The 15,700-nt window shown below is 44.4% G+C and overlaps 1 long non-coding RNA gene across 1 annotated transcript in view; it reads left to right on the top strand.

Annotated features, from left to right (window-relative positions):
- LOC142069792 (uncharacterized) overlaps nt 1-15,700 on the top strand; it is a 43,415-nt gene that overhangs the window by 512 nt on the left and 27,203 nt on the right. The window lies entirely within an intron of this gene.

Below are 15,700 nucleotides of genomic sequence, written 5' to 3'. Positions count from 1 at the left end.
CTGGAGAAAGGGGTAAACAGTGAGGTGGCAAAGTTTGCAGATGATACTAAACTGCTCAAGGTAGTTAAGACCAACGCAGACTGTGAAGAACTTCAAAAAGATCTCAGAAACTAAGTGATTGGGCAACAAAATGGCAAATGAAATTTAATGTGGATAAATGTAAAGTAATGCACATTGGAAAAAATAACCCCAACTATACATACAATATGTTGGGGGCTAATTTAGCTACAACTAATCAGGAGAAAGATCTTGGAGTCGTCGTGGATAGTTCTATGAAGACGTCCATACAGTGTGCAGTGATAGTGAAAAAAGCAAACAGGATGTTAGGAATCATTAAAAAGGGATAGAGAATAAGACGGAGAATATCTTATTGCCCTTGTATAAATCCATGGTACGCCCACATCTTGAATACTGCGTACAGATCTCAAAAAAGATATACTGGCATTAAAAAAGGTTTAGAAAAGGGCAACTAAAATGATTAGGGGTTTGGAACGGATCCCATATGAGGAGAGATTAAAGAGGCTAGGACTTTTCAGCTTGGAAAAGAGGAGACTAAGGGGGTATATGATAGAGGTCTATAAAATCATGAGTGGTGTGGAGAAAGTGAATAAGGAAAAGTTATTTACTTGTTCCCATAATATAAGAACTAGGGGCCACCAAATAAAATTAATGGGCAGCAGGTTTAAAACAAATAAAAGGAAGTTCTTCTTCACTCAGCACAAAGTCAACTTGTGGAACTCCTTGCTTGAGGAGGTTGTGAAGGCTAGGACTATAACAGGGTTTAAAAGAGAACTGGATAAATTCATGGAGATTAAGTCCATTAATGGCTATTAGCCAGGATGGGTAAGGAATGGTGTCCCTAGCCTCTGTTTGTCAGAGGGTGGAGATGGATGGCAGGAGAGATCACTTGATCATTACCTGTTAGGTTCACTCCCTCTGGGGCACCTGGCATTGGCCACTGTCCGTAGACAGGATACTGGGCTGGATGGACCTTTGGTCTGCCCCAGTATGGCCATTCTTATGTTCTTATGTTCTTAAGACCTGATCTTGAAGACCTTACTCAGGCAAAATGGAATCCAATTTCAGTGGGAGCTTTCCCAGAAAAAGGACTTCAGAATCAGACCCTTACTCTGGGAAGTTATTAAACTTGGCTGTTTGGGTTGGATGGCTCTTATTTGGGAACAATAGTTTTTCTGTGTTTTAAATAAACATTTATTCTAAACAAAATCTTCTTTTGTATGGTGTAGCTTAGAAAGTCTGACTGCCATGGTGGATTTTTCCCAGATGAGGGGTTTTTTTTCTGTTCTGGAGGCAGGATTGTTTCTTGGCATTCTGCAATTGTGGATTCTGTGGGTGTGCTGCATCTTTCTTTTCACTTCGGCTTGTGAAGATGGTGTAGACAGGCTCTTTCAGGGTGAAAGGGTTTTTCTGGAAGTGGGACTTAACCAAAGAAAAAGACTGGCTCTACTTTGTACCCAAACATATAATTGGGATCTCCAAAGCCTATGAAACTTGTGTCCTTCAGAGGGTACTGCTTTACCCAGAACACATCCTCCTCCATTACTGTCTTGATGTGAGAACTAGATCTGAGTAAAAAAGTAATGGTCTGCCCCACCCCAAATTAGTGGCATGCTCCCCCTCTTGCTCAATTCCCCACTTCCCCTTTTCAGCCAACAGCACTAAGAAATGAAGGTACAGCGTAACAAGCTATGAATGGTTTGAAATGCAGTGTACAGTACATACAGTACTATTTATTTTGTAATATGCTGTAAACATATCTCTACTAGAATATTTACTTGTACAGTGGACACCATTAAAATTGCAAATGTTACTGCACCACTGCATTTACTTTACCCACAGTATTTGACGTTTACTTTGTACTTGGAGAGGTACTGGGTCCAGTGCTGGGCCTCACAATTTCGGAAGGCTGTGAGCAAACGGGAAAGGGTCCAGAGGAGAACAACAAACATGATAAAAGCTTTAGAGAACCTGACCTATGAGGAAACGCTGAAAAAAACTGGGCCGAACATGTTTAGCCTTGAAAAAGAAAGACTGGGGGGTGACCTGATCAGTCTTCCAATATGTTAGGCCGGGGCTGTTATAAAGAGGACGGGATCAATTGTTCTCCATGTCCACTGACAGTAGGACAAAAAATAATGGACTTACGTTAGCTATTAAGAAAAGCTTTCTAACTATAAGAGTAGTTAAGCACCTGAATAAGTTAAGCAGGATTGGAAGGAAGGTTGTGGAGTCCCCATAATTGGAAGCTTTTCAAAACAAGTTGAACAAACACCTTCTCAGGGATGTTCTAGGTTTACTTGGTCCTGCCACAGTGCAGAGAGCTGGACTTCATGACTTCTCGAGTTCCCTTCCAGCTCTACATTTTTATGATTCTATGAAATTTAAGGTTTCAGAGTAACAGCCATGTTAGTCTGTATTTGCAAAAAGAAAAGGAGTACTTGTGGCACCTTAGAGACTAACCAATTTATTTGAGCATAAGCTTTCGTGAGCTACAGCTCAAAATTAGTTAGTCTCTAAGGTGCCACAAGTACTCCTTTTCTTTATGAAATTTAACTACTGGAAGCATGGGCAGCAGGCAATGGAGGCTGGGGGAAGCTAAGCCTCCCCAAACCTCTGCTAATGCTCAGGGCTCAGCCTCGGATGGCTGGCCAGGACTTGGGGCTCCTCCAGGCTGCTGTGGGCACCAGTGGGCCAGCCAGGGTTTGGGGCTGCTCTGGGTGCCGGCAGGACAGCTGGGGTTCAGGGCTGTCTCAGGTGCCAGCTCGCGAGAGTGGGGGTGGTTGGAAAGGGAAGAGTGGGGGTGGGGCCACGGAAGGAAGGAGCAGGGCCTCGGGTGGAGGAGGTGGGGCAGTGAGCTAACCTCCTTGAGCAGGGGGTGCATGCACCACTCATGACTGGAAGCAAAAAATATCAGTGCCAAGGTTTTCAAAAGTGACTCGCAATTTCAGGTGCCTCGATTTTTGCATGAACTGAGACATCTAAAAGAGGCTTGATTTTCAGAAAGTACTAAGTTCCCCCCTCTGAAAGTCAGGTCTGATTAAGGCTTCTCAACTCAGACACCTGAAAATTTGACGCACACAAAATCACTAGTCACTTGGAGCGAGATTATAGCAGAACTTGGTGTAGGATTCTGCGGGTGGTGAATTACATTATTTTGTTTTTTCTCTCGTTATTTTTGTGCGTGACCCTGCTACTAATGGACACGATGAAATGATAGCCCTGACTTTTGTGAAGTATACAGGCAAAAAGTGTATTGCTTATACATATAGCTTGGTCAAGCCTGGCCTACTAAATCCATGCTATTTCAGTCGTGGGTAAGTAAGTAAAATCCATTTATTCATGGCTGAATCTAGGTGACACCATAGCAGAGTCTTTGGAAGCCTTCTTGATCCCTTGCCAGCTTTGAGCGCTGAGCAGTTCACCTCCCAGCACTCTGCCACACACAATCTCTCTATCACCTCATGATCATCTCTGGCTATGAAGACCTGCCACTATTCCTTCCATGAAAACTTTTTTTAGGTTATTTCCATCTCTGTGCCTGTTGTGACCAAATTACATAAGTTTGCGCCTGTTAATTTCTGACAGCAGGGTCTGCTTCTCTCCAATAGTATTTCTAACATAAGCATTCTTTTCAATCCAGGAGACATACAAGAGTCTTCAGCAACACCACATCTCAAACACTTCAGTTGTCTTCTCATCAGCAGCATTGATTCGCCATGATTCACATCTCTTAAATGGAGGGTGCCAGTTGCCAAAATGGGTGGTAGGTTTTTTTAGTAGTTCTTTGCGGTGAAAACACTAGGCCGACAGGGCCAGAGCCACAAAAGGGTTTAGGCATCTGGTTCCCAGTCTTAGGTACCTCTGTGTTCCCTAAATCCCCTGCTTGGCTGCTGCCTATCCCTGTAGGCACCTAAACTCACTCAGTGCCTAAATAGTCACTGTTAAAGTTCCCTATGTGCCTAAGTTATGGCCTCTGAGTATAGGCGCTGACATCCAGGGCTGGAGCACCCACAGAAAAAAAATAGTGGGTGCTTAGCACCCACTGGAGCCCCACGGATCAGCTCCTCCCCCACAGCGCCTCCCACCCTCCGGTGGACCCCCCGATCAGCTCCTCTCCCTCCCTCTCCCGCCTGCCAGAGATCAGCTGTTCAGCAGCGTGCAGAAGGTGCTGCTGGGGAAGGGGGAGAAGCAGGGGCAGGAAGAGGCGGGGAGTGGCGGAGCAGGGGTGGGAAGAGGCAGAGTGGGTGAGGCTTGGGGGAAGGGGTGGAATAGGGGCATGCACCTCCCCCCCCCCGGCCCCAGGAACTTAGGAAGTCGGCACCTCTGCCTCTGAGCATACATGCTGCTGCCTCACTCTAGGTATCCAGATGCCCATTTCACACCTAAGCCCTAGCATGATCCACAAACTGAGGGGAAGGTCTATCTTCCATGCTGGGCCTGATCTATTAGGCATGCTCGGAGCATTCCTAACTTAGCACAAAATGGCAGGAGGAGGAGGCAGCCTCCTTTATACCCTTTTGCCCGGTGGTTAGGGTACTCATTCAGAACGTGTGAGACCCTGGGTCAATTCCCCTCTCTACCTGATGAGGGAGAGGAATTTGAACAGGGGTCCCTCACATCTCAGGCCTTCTCCTGCTGCCACCATTATCATTGTTTTCTATTGAGTCAGGCTGCTGCCTAATTCATGTTCACAACAAATGGTTTAGACACCTAAGTCACCTGACTCTAAAAGAGGAATTCCCAGCTGTAGGTCCCAAGCAGAGATAGCGCCTCCCTCCACCCATTCCAGTGATTTTCTCGGTGCCTAAAAGTTGGTGTTGCAACACTGAGCACTGAACACCTAAATCCCTTTGTGGATCCAGGCCATGCTGCCTAATTCATTTTTGCTTTTCGCTTAAGACCCAGTTTGGATCCAGATTGTGACAGAATACACCCTTGTGTTCACACCCTACACATTATTGTACTAATCTTTGTGCAAGGTATGCCTTGTAAGGTATCATTTGAAATATGCATAATTAGTATTGTCCTACTAAAATATGTGTGGCAACATTGTCTATGAAGTTAATAAATTTCCCTGTCTGATGTTAAGAGTGCATATTCAAAACTCACGTGGCACCACACTGGTCAAAGAGAACTGTGTTGAACAAAGGAGTATATCTTTGCCTTAATTTGTATTTAAGCAGTAAACAGAGTCATCAAGCAACAAAGGAAAACGAGGGTAGCTCAAACAGGTGAAAAAGAAACAGCAGGGAGCATCCTTCCACACAGATGTCTCCTAGTTCCCAGCTGGAAATGTTTTTTTCAAGAGGGAGATTGAAACTATAAAAAGAATGGGCAAATGCTGGAAGACACCCCCTCTCTCTCCCACTGTCTGTTTCTGGTATCATATTTAAAGGAAAACAGCTCTTGGACTTTGGGGGAAAAGGTCCTAGCCTGAAGAATTTTGTCAGTAACCTTGTTGGAAGCATATGGTGAGAAATTTTGCTTGAATCTAATATAGTTTGTCAGATTAGGCACTAGTCAGTGTTTTATCTTTGGTTTATTTTTCTTGTAACCATTTCTGACTTTGATGCCTCATTACCTGTACTCACTTAAAGTCTCTCTTTTTGTAGTTAATAAATGTGTTTTACTGTTTTATCTAATCCAGTGCATTTAAACTGAAGTGTCTGGGTAACTTGATTTAAGGTAATAAACTGGCATATTATTCCCTTAAAGGAATAACGTGCTTAATATGTTTGGCCTGTGCAGGAGAGGGCTGGGCCGTATAGAATATACATTTCTGGGGGGTAATCTGGGACTAAGGTGTGTTGGGGACGCCCTGCAGTATAACCAAAGCTGGTGAGAACCAGGGTGTAACTGGCAGGCTGCAGTTACACTCAGGGTGTGGCTTGCATGCTGGAAGGCTGCTTATGAGCAGCCCAGGTGGGAGCTACTTCAGCAAAGCATTGTAAGTTACCCAACGTTACAAGACAGGTGTGAGAGAGCCCCTCACTGCTCTGGATTGCGCCCTGGTATGTCACACAGATTTCAAGAGCTTTTTACAAAAATAAAAATGCATATGTATATACAGACTATGCAATATATGGGTATGAAAGTATTACACTGTCCAGGGGGCAAAGTCCATTGGCTGAGAGGGTCACTTGCTATAGATTAACACTAGTGATTCACCTACTAACTGGCCGATAGTTTTGGGTGCCAAAAAACTGCTGAATGGATAGCCATGGCAGGCATATAGTCACATGACCTGGTGACAAAATGAGACACTCTTAGCACAGCGTGGCTTGATGTTAATCCTTTAGAACAGAAATACTCTGGGTCAGATTCTGACCCTTGCACTGTCCCTTTGTGTCACTTTGGTGACAGTTTTGTACCAGCGCTCTTCATAGCCCCTAGTGTAAGCGGGGGAGGCACATGCAAAGGGGTTGTGGCTGGAGTGCTGCAGTGTTTTGGTGATCATCAGTTGGTGGTAAAGACCCTACTCTGTGGATGCTGGTGATCTGCAGCAAAGAGAAGCTCCAGTCTGTGGAGGCAGCCATGTTTTCATGGAAGGTCAGTGCTCAACACCGCTCTTCCTGTGCTGATTCCCTTCTCCCTACCAGTGAACTGTGGGTCACCCATGCTGTGCAGTGACTGAGCAAAGTTAAGGCTGCATCAGAGTCTCATGGAAGAAGAATTATCTCAAGTTTGGTTAACCCCATGGATAGCTGCTGCTTTTTGGAGGAGAACGTGCTGCAAAGAGTGGGTGCTTCACAGGTTGTTTCTTTCCTTCCCGTGTTCCCCAAAACATGCAAAGCCCCAATGTATAATCGCAGGAGTCTGAAGGTCCCTCTTATTGTAAGGTAGTATCCTAAGGTGTTCCACTTCCGGGCAGCACAGCAGCTGATCCCTTGCCGAGGACAGATGAAATATAATAATCCCCACTTGTCACTTGTTCCCCTGTTAAATAAAGCAATCAATCCTCCTTTTGCAGAAGGAGCCTGGCATGCCCTACACACAGGAAGGGACATGATGGCACAACACTGCAACAAATGCCAGCAGCAGTGAAGTGAGAGCTCTGGGCAGCAGATGCACTTGGCCAGAAAACGAGGTAGGCATAGTGTGGTCCTGGCCACTTCGTTACACAGACACTGCTGTGGACACTGGGTGACAACTATGAGGCAGGCATCGCAACAGCAAAAGCACACCAGCGTAAGCACAGACATCGAGAAGACATAGTGCAGACCATCAGGCACCTGGGATGAAATATCCCCCATTTAACACGGTGTCACACAAAGCAACATCCAGGCCTGATACTGCAGGTAGGCTGGCTGGCCAAGCACACAGCAGTATCATCACAGAAGCAGGCAAAAACAGAGAACTGAGTTGCCTTTTCTTTTGTCTTGTATTATTAAGGGTCTCCAGTCGGGTAGTTGCTGAGGGCAGTGACTGAAAGAGGTAGGCAGGGGTGATATGGGAATAATAGTTACAGACTGAACAGCAACAGAATTAATATTTGATATCTTACAAATTACTGGGGAGATCCTTAAACCAAGGCAGACACTTATAAACTCTGAGCTTTATTGATGTCTGTGTTATAGGGATAGTCACACAGTACTAACTCCCAAACTCCTGTCCCAGAATGCACTGGGCTACACACCAATGTTGGAAAGATTGTCTGGGAACAGTCATTTCTTTAGTGGTTCCAAAGTCCTGTTGAGCTGTCGGGGTGCAGTGCCAAGGCCATTACAATATTTAAAGTAGGGCTGTCATATGATTTGAACAAGGGAATGAAGTGCTGTGCTCACCAAGTAAGAGAGATTACTGTAATAGCTGCATTTTGGAGGGCCTGGAAGGGGGTCAGGGGGATTGTTGTGTACAGGAGGAGGTTACTGTAATCAGCCTGAGATATGGCTAAGTTGTGGACAAGTATTGTAGTTGCTTGTCCAGAAAAAAGGATTGAATCTTCAATGTGTTGTGGAGGAAGAAGTAGTAAGACTTGGTGACAGCCTGGATATGTTGGGAGATGGAGAAGTCAAGGATGACTCCATGGTGGTGGGCCTGCATAATAAGGCAGAGATAGTGGTATTGTCAACAATCATGGAGGAAAAGTTTTACGTCAAAAAATAAGAAGCGCAGTTTTGGCCATATTAATTATGAGCTGTTGGTGAGCAATATACAATGATATATCAATGAGATAATGAGCTGGGTGGGACTGAACTGAGGGAGACATCTTTGTTGGAGAGGTAGATTTCTGTATTATTGCTAATAGCTGAATGTGACGGAGTGTGTACTCCATACAGAATGTGAATGTGGCCTGAGAGAAATGCACATTCAAAATTTGTGCAGAAAAAATCAGAGTCCAAATTGAGACTGGCTGAGTTGTGCATTTCTATCTCTAACCCATATGATTTTGTTATATAAAATCAATTGTAATTTATGTCTTTCAAATTTTGAAATTCATAACAGAATTTAATATAATTATAAGTAAGGCTGTCAATTAATCACAGTTAACTCACATGGTTAACTCAAAAAAATTAAGCACAATTTAAAAAATTAAAGGCAATCTCACGTATAACAATAGAATACCAATTGAAATTTATTAAATATTTTGGATGTTTTTCTACATTTTCACTATTGATTTCAATTACAACACAGAATACAAAGTGCACAGTGCTCAGTTTACATTATTATTTCTGATTACAGATATATGCACTGTAAAAATGATAAACAAAAGAAATAGTATTTTTCAGTTCACCTCATACAAGTACTGTAGTGCAATCTCTTTATCGTGAAAATGTAACTTACAAATGCAGATTTATTTTGCTTACATAACTGCACTCAAAAACAAACAGTGTAAAATTTTGGAGCCTACAAGTCCACTCTGTCCTACTACTTATTCTGCCAATCGCTAAGACAAGTTTGTTTACATTGATGGGAGATACTGCTGTTTGCTTCTTATTTACAATGTCACCTGAAAGTGAAAACAGGCATTCGCATGGCACTTTTGTAGCTGGCATTGCAAGGTATTTACATGCCAGATATGCTAAACATTTGTGTGCCCCTTCCATGTTTCAGCCACCATTCCAGAGGACATGCATCCATGCTGATGATGCTCGTTCAAAAATAATGTGTTAATTAAATTTATGACTGTACTCTTTGGGAGGAGAATTGTATGTCTCCTGCTCTGTTTGACCTGCATTCTGCATATGTTTTGTGTTATAGCAGTCTCAGATGATGACCCAGCACATGTTCGTTTTAAGAACATTTTCACAGCAGATTTGACAAAATGCAAAGAAGGTACAGATGTGAGATTTCTAAAAATAGCTACAGCACTCGACCCAAGGTTTAAGAATCTGAAGTGCTGTCCAAAATCTGAGAGGGACGAGGTGTGGAGCATGGTTTCAAAAGTCTGATGCGGAAACTACAGAACCCAAATCACCAAAAAAGAAAATCAACCTTCTGTTGGTGGCATCAGACTCAGATGATGAAAATGAACATGCGTCCGTTCGCACTGCTTTGGATCATTATCAAGCAGAAGCAGAACCCATCATCAGCACGGAAGCATGTCCTCTGGAATGGTAGTTGAAGCATGAAGGGACATATGAATCTTTACGTAAGTATCTTGCAACGTCAGCAGAACAGTGCCATGTGAACTCCTGGTGACATTGTAAACAAGAAGCAGTCAAATGATAACCAAACTTGTTTGTCTGAATGATTGGCTGACCAAGAAGTAGCACTGAGTGGACTTGTAGGCTCTAAAGTTTTACATTTGTTTTATTTTTGAATGCAGTTTTTTGTACATAATTCTATATTTGCAAATTCAACTTTCATGATAAAGAGACTGCACTACAGTACTTGTACGCTGCAGATATTTGTAATAAAAAATAAAGTGAGCAATGTATACTTTGTATTCTATATTGTAATTGAAATTACTATATTTTCAAATATATTAAACATCCAAAAATATTTAAAATAAACGGTATTCTATTGTTTAACAGCACGATTAATCGTGATTAATTTTTTTAATCGCTTGACAGCCCTAATTATAAGACCTTTGACATGTATACATAGCGGCGATGTTACGTGTTGCTGTCTGATTGTTCTTTGGAGACCTGTACAGAAAGACTTAGATCAACAATTCAAACTTCTAGTGGATGGGTGTCCTCATCTGAAAACCATCATCTCAACAGACTTTAGCTGGCAACCTTATCGGTAGAGTGGACAACTTTTTCACCTCTTAATCCCTTCTTGTGCGAGTATTCAGGCTAACTGATTAGACCTCCCAGTCGCAGACTTCCGTTCAGTCACTTGCCCTCACATATCACAGAGGCCTCAGCATCAGAGACGGGCCTTCCATCCCCTAATCCTACGTAACAGCACAGAGGTACCAGAGCTCCTGAGTTGCCTATTTGTCTCCCTGTCACAGACAACAGAAGAAAGAAGTCCCTGCAATGCCCTGCACTGATTGAACAGCTATTATAAAGCAGGGGAACGACTGGAAGAGCAAAACAGAGCAACCAATATTACTCCAACAAAAACACACTGAATAACTCGTCAACTCTCGGCCTAACTAATAAGCTAGCTCTGCTGGAGCTCTGGGTCATAGTCAGTGGTGAGAGACACGACAGATGTGAGAGAAGGAAATGTGACCTAACAGGAAAAATGTGCAGGTTGTAGCATAAATAATACTGAGCTCCTTATGCGAGGCTTTTCATCAGTAGATCTCAAAGTACTTCTCAAAAGAGGTCACTAGCACTGTCCTCATTTTATGAATGTGGCACAGAGGCTGGCCTATTGAAGTCAAGGGCAAAATTTCCGCTGTGTGTTCTAACACAATATTCCCTAGTGTAAATAAGGCCATTGACCTCAGAGCAAGCTGTATTGGGCTGGTTTTGAGATGGCATCATGGACACTTTCAGGTTCTAACACCAAGAATAGAGAATTGAACATAGGACGGGCACACAAAATTAGTGGCCTTCCTTCCAACCCTCCTGCATCTGGGGTTTGCACAGTCATAATCAGATTTCATAATTTCCGAAGTGGCTGGAAGAAAAGGAGACATTGGTTTCTGGCACGCACACAAACTCTGCTCTGTTAGCATAAGGTATGAGTGTTTTTTAATGCTTTTTTTTTTTTTTTGGTTAGTTTTTGTAGTTGGTTAGTTTTTATAGTCGATTTCCCTTTACATGTAGTGTCACAGACCCCGTGCAAAGGGGCATTATGCTAAGGTTGGAGTCTTTATGGTTTGGCTTTATGACTCCTTTGTGGCTCTTTTTTTTTTTTTTTGGTGGTTTACTTTTTGTCGCCTTTCTTCCTCCTGTGTGCCTTCATTACTCAAGGTCAGATGGAGGGCTCACAATAAGTAGAAAGAAGGTGCAGTGCGAACCAGCAGGCCCCATTGAAATGAGGGGTAGCCTATTAGTGCAGCAGAAAAATATTTTGAAATGTATAAGCCACGCCTACTCTATGTTCTGTTCATAAAACTATACAGTTCACTGGGTTACTTTGTGGATGTAAAAATAACGAAAGAAAAGGCAGTATCTTATTTAATATCTTTAAAAGGTCAGAAAATATCTATATTCTGCATGTACTATAAAGGTTTTTTCTCACACTGTATTTTGAGTTCAGATTATTAAATATAAAAGAATTGGTGCCAGCACTTAAACTGGTATAAATCAGCATAGCCCCACCAACATTAATGGCGCAACATCAAAGTAACCAGCTAAAGGCCGAGCTACCCCTTCATGTAAACTTGAAAATGTTGACTACTCATAGCCAGAAAATGGATATCTGGTCCACTCAAAGCAGCCAATAAAGAACACGATTATGCCAGGATATGCTATATGTATGTCATCTTACTACTTCTCAGTAGCAGCATGTTGAATGTGAGAGAGATAAATAACTCTGATAAAAGACAAAGTATTAACAGCTCAGCAAAAAAGAGTGGTACAACTGTTTTAATAAGAAACACACCATATAGCTATTGAGCTTTCAAAATTTAAAAAGGATTGGATGGGTTATGTGTGAGGACCCCTTCATGCCAAATGGCAGAGGGCACAGGGGGTGTATAGGGATCTACAGGGATCCCCTGGATCAGATATCTGCATAATAATTCACCAAAGGGCAGTGCTGAGCTGCCAAAATCTTAACTGGTTCCCTCCTCACCCCACAAGTGGGTCGTTGTCCACCCCCGCCCCCCGGGACCCCTGCCCCATCCAACCCCCCGCGTTCCTTGATGCTCCCTCCCCCAGGACCCCTGCCCCATCCACCCCACTCCCCTGTCCCCTGACTGCCCCCAGAACCGGGCAGCAGGGTCTTGTGGGCCACTGTAGTGGGTGCCCACCCCACCCCTAAGGGCCAGAGGGACCTGCCGGAGGGCGAGGTGGGGAGTCCCGGAGGTGCTTACCTGGAGCAGCTCCCAGGAAGCATCCAGCAGGTCTCTCTGGCTCCTAGGGGCGGGGGAGCGTAGCTAGTGGGGGACCAGGGGGAGCGGCCGCTCCTGACACTGATCACATCAAAAGTGTCACCTTAGGTGCCGACTCCGTGGGTGCTCCGGGGCTGGAGCACCCAAGGGGAAAATTTGGTGGGTGCAGAGCACCCACCGGCAGCTCCCCGCCCCACCCCACCCCCAGCCCCAGCTCACCTCTTCTCCGCCTCCTCCCCTGAATGCGCCGCCCCGCTCTGCTTCTCCACCCCGCCCCAGGCTTCCCGTGAATCAGCTGTTCGCGTGGGAGGCCCGGGCGGGCTGAGAAGCAGGTGGCGGCTTCGCACTCAGGCCCAGGGAGGCGGAGGTGAGCTGGGGCGAGGGAGCGTGAGGAGGGCCGCCCGCACCGCAGCAGGTAACCTGGGGGAGGGGGCGTGCAGGGGAACCGCTCCTCACCACAGCTCACCTCCGCCTCCCTGGGCCTGAGCGGGAAGCTGCCGCCTGCTTCTCAGCCCTCCCAGGCTTCCCGCCAAACAGCTGATTCATGGGAAGCCGGGCGGGGAGGGCACAGAGAAGCAGAGTGGGGCGGTGCGTTCAGGGGCGGATGTGGAGGCAGAGCGGAGGTGAGCTGGGGCCGGGCGCAGGGCAGGGAGCTGCCGGTGGGTGCTCTGCACGGAGTTGGCGCCTAAGGTGCCACTTTTGATGTGATCAGTGTCGGGAGCGGCCGCTCCCCCTGCTTCCCCACTAGCTACTCTCCCCCGCCCCTAGGAGCCAGAGGGACCTGCCGGATGCTTCCTGGGAGCTGCCCCAGGTAAGCACGTCCGGGACTCCCCACCTTGCCCCCCGGCAGGTCCCTCTGGCTCTTAGGGGTGGGGTGGGCACACACTACGGTGGCCCACGAGACCCTCCTGCCCGATTCTGGGGGCAGTCAGCCCTGGAGCACCCATGGAGTCGGCGCCTAAGGCGCCACTTTTGGTCAGTTAAATTTAGAAGCCCTCTTAGAACCGGTTGTCCCTCGCGAAACAACCAGTTCTAAAAGGGCTTCTAAATTTAACAACTGGTTCTAGCGAACCGGTGGGAACCGGCTCCAGCTCACCACTGCCAAAGGGTAACATGTAAGCTCTCTACCAAGAGCCAGTAGCCCATTCATTGACATCATCGTTATGAAATGTGTGTGCAGATAGTATTTAAGGAATTAAGTATCTGCACTGAAAATTATATTCTTAAGGTCTTGGAGTTAAGGCAGATCACCAGGAGGTGACGTTCCTCAGAGATGTTCCTTTCAGGCAGGAGGTAACAGACACCTATCTCCCTGTCTGACTATTTGTGTGTTGTACGCCTCTTTGCATACTGAGCCACAGGCAACAGAAGAGATTCTTTCATCTTGTAGATTTCACAGACAGCAGCGGGTGACCTGTTCATGAATAAAGACAAAGGTTGGAACTGGTATATCTTGGAGGGGAGAAGGAGGTGGGGGGCAAGAAACACATGCAGTCCTTCACCTAGAAGGCAGGCAGACACTGTCTCTGTCTCATGAAAGGAGGAAAATGCTGCAAGAGTTTTGGGTGAGCAATATTCTACAGGACATGAGAGTATCTTGTTAACTAAATCTAGGCTCTAGAATGCGAGTTGTAATTTTGTTTTTTATGTAACCATTTGTTTCCAGTACTTCTACTTGCTGCTACTTGAATCTCTAGGCTTTGTTAAATAACCCTATACCTGATTTCACTACAAACATATTTAAAAGCTGTGTGTTAAGTGAAATGGCGATCTGAGGTGGAACTGGTAAGCTAGAGTGTACTGCTTCTTTGGAAGCAGCGAATCTGTGAATACTGCCAGTGCCCCGTAGACTTGGGGCTGGACAGTCCAGGGGTTGGAGTATGCCTATCACTAACTTGTGGCATAACAGCAGGGCCTATGAGGCCTAGCAGGGAAACTAACTTCCCAGAACTGCATGTGTTTCTGATGAAGAATAAAAAATTGGCAAAGAAACTGATTGTAATAGCCTGCTGGAAGCTTAAAACTAAAAACAGTGAGTAATTATTTTTTAAAAATGTAGTAAGAACACCTTGACTTTGTCCTTCTAATAGTATTAATAACTTTCTCTTCCTAAATTTTGCCATCACGTATAACCTCAGGAATGTAGGAAATCTGGGTAAAGATAGGAATTGCTAGACTGGATCAGATTCAAAAAGCTATGGAAGTATCCTGTCTCTTATAGTTGCAGCATCAGATGAAGGTGTAAAAACCCTACAGTTGACGGGGAGGGAGGAGATTGTCTCACACATTAAGTCTCATCCTGGTCTGTAAGCATGCTGTTTAATACCTTCTCCATGTTTTTATTGTAATTATGATAATTATGGATATTTTTTATGTCCGTTTTATAAATGTCCAACCAAAGCCCATCAAAGAGTCTCTCCATTGCCTTTAGTGGGCTTTGGATAAAGCTGCATGTCATTGTACATACAGAGAACAGGCCAAGAATATGTCCAGAATGGAAATGAGAGATAACTGTCATATACAATCTGTGTGCATGTGCGTCTGTGAGAGAGGGGAAAATATGTGTTTCTTAATTGATAACTAACTTTTTTAGGATGCATAAATGATAGAAAAGGGGAAATGCCCAAACTTGCACATCTACAAAATCCTTCCTTCAATTACATGCATAACCAAATGAGACTGGAGAATGCATACAGTATCATGCATGTATGCAAGGCATATACTCTGTATTTACGGGAGCCATTTATAGTTATAAGCTTTTTTTCTTTGAAAAACTTTCATTTAATAACACACAATATCCTTAGTAACCTTCATACCCACTGTTCTTATTGAACTAAAGCCTTCTATTTCTTTCTGAATAGAAACCACTACTGCCCAGACCTTGTGCAGCTAGGGATTTGAGTGCAATAGACAATTTCAAAGGCTGCTCTTTCTATTTAACAATCAGTGTATTAGGCTAAAATATTCACACAAATGTGCTAGCATTTGAAAGGATTTGCGGTGTATTGACAAGGTCCTTCTTTTACCTGGAACTATAGAATGATGAATGAACATTAGTGGAATATTCTTTTGGCCTTTAGGTTTACCCTGATCTTCTCACAGAATGCAAATTGACATTATACCCACATTTCTATAGTATTTATTACTGTGGTCATGATGTGAGGGCTTTTTTCAATATGAATAGTGTAAAAGAGGAAACATATTACTGCAAAGAGGCATTATTGTGCTGGGAATGTATAAACAGCTGAGAAGAATAGAGCGACATGCTCATAATGG

This window comes from Caretta caretta, chromosome 1, assembly GCF_965140235.1.
Source record: "Caretta caretta isolate rCarCar2 chromosome 1, rCarCar1.hap1, whole genome shotgun sequence".
Lineage (NCBI taxonomy): Eukaryota > Metazoa > Chordata > Testudines > Cheloniidae > Caretta > Caretta caretta.
The sequence above is the reverse complement of the archived record's forward strand: the minus strand, read 5'-3'. Positions and strand labels throughout refer to the sequence as shown.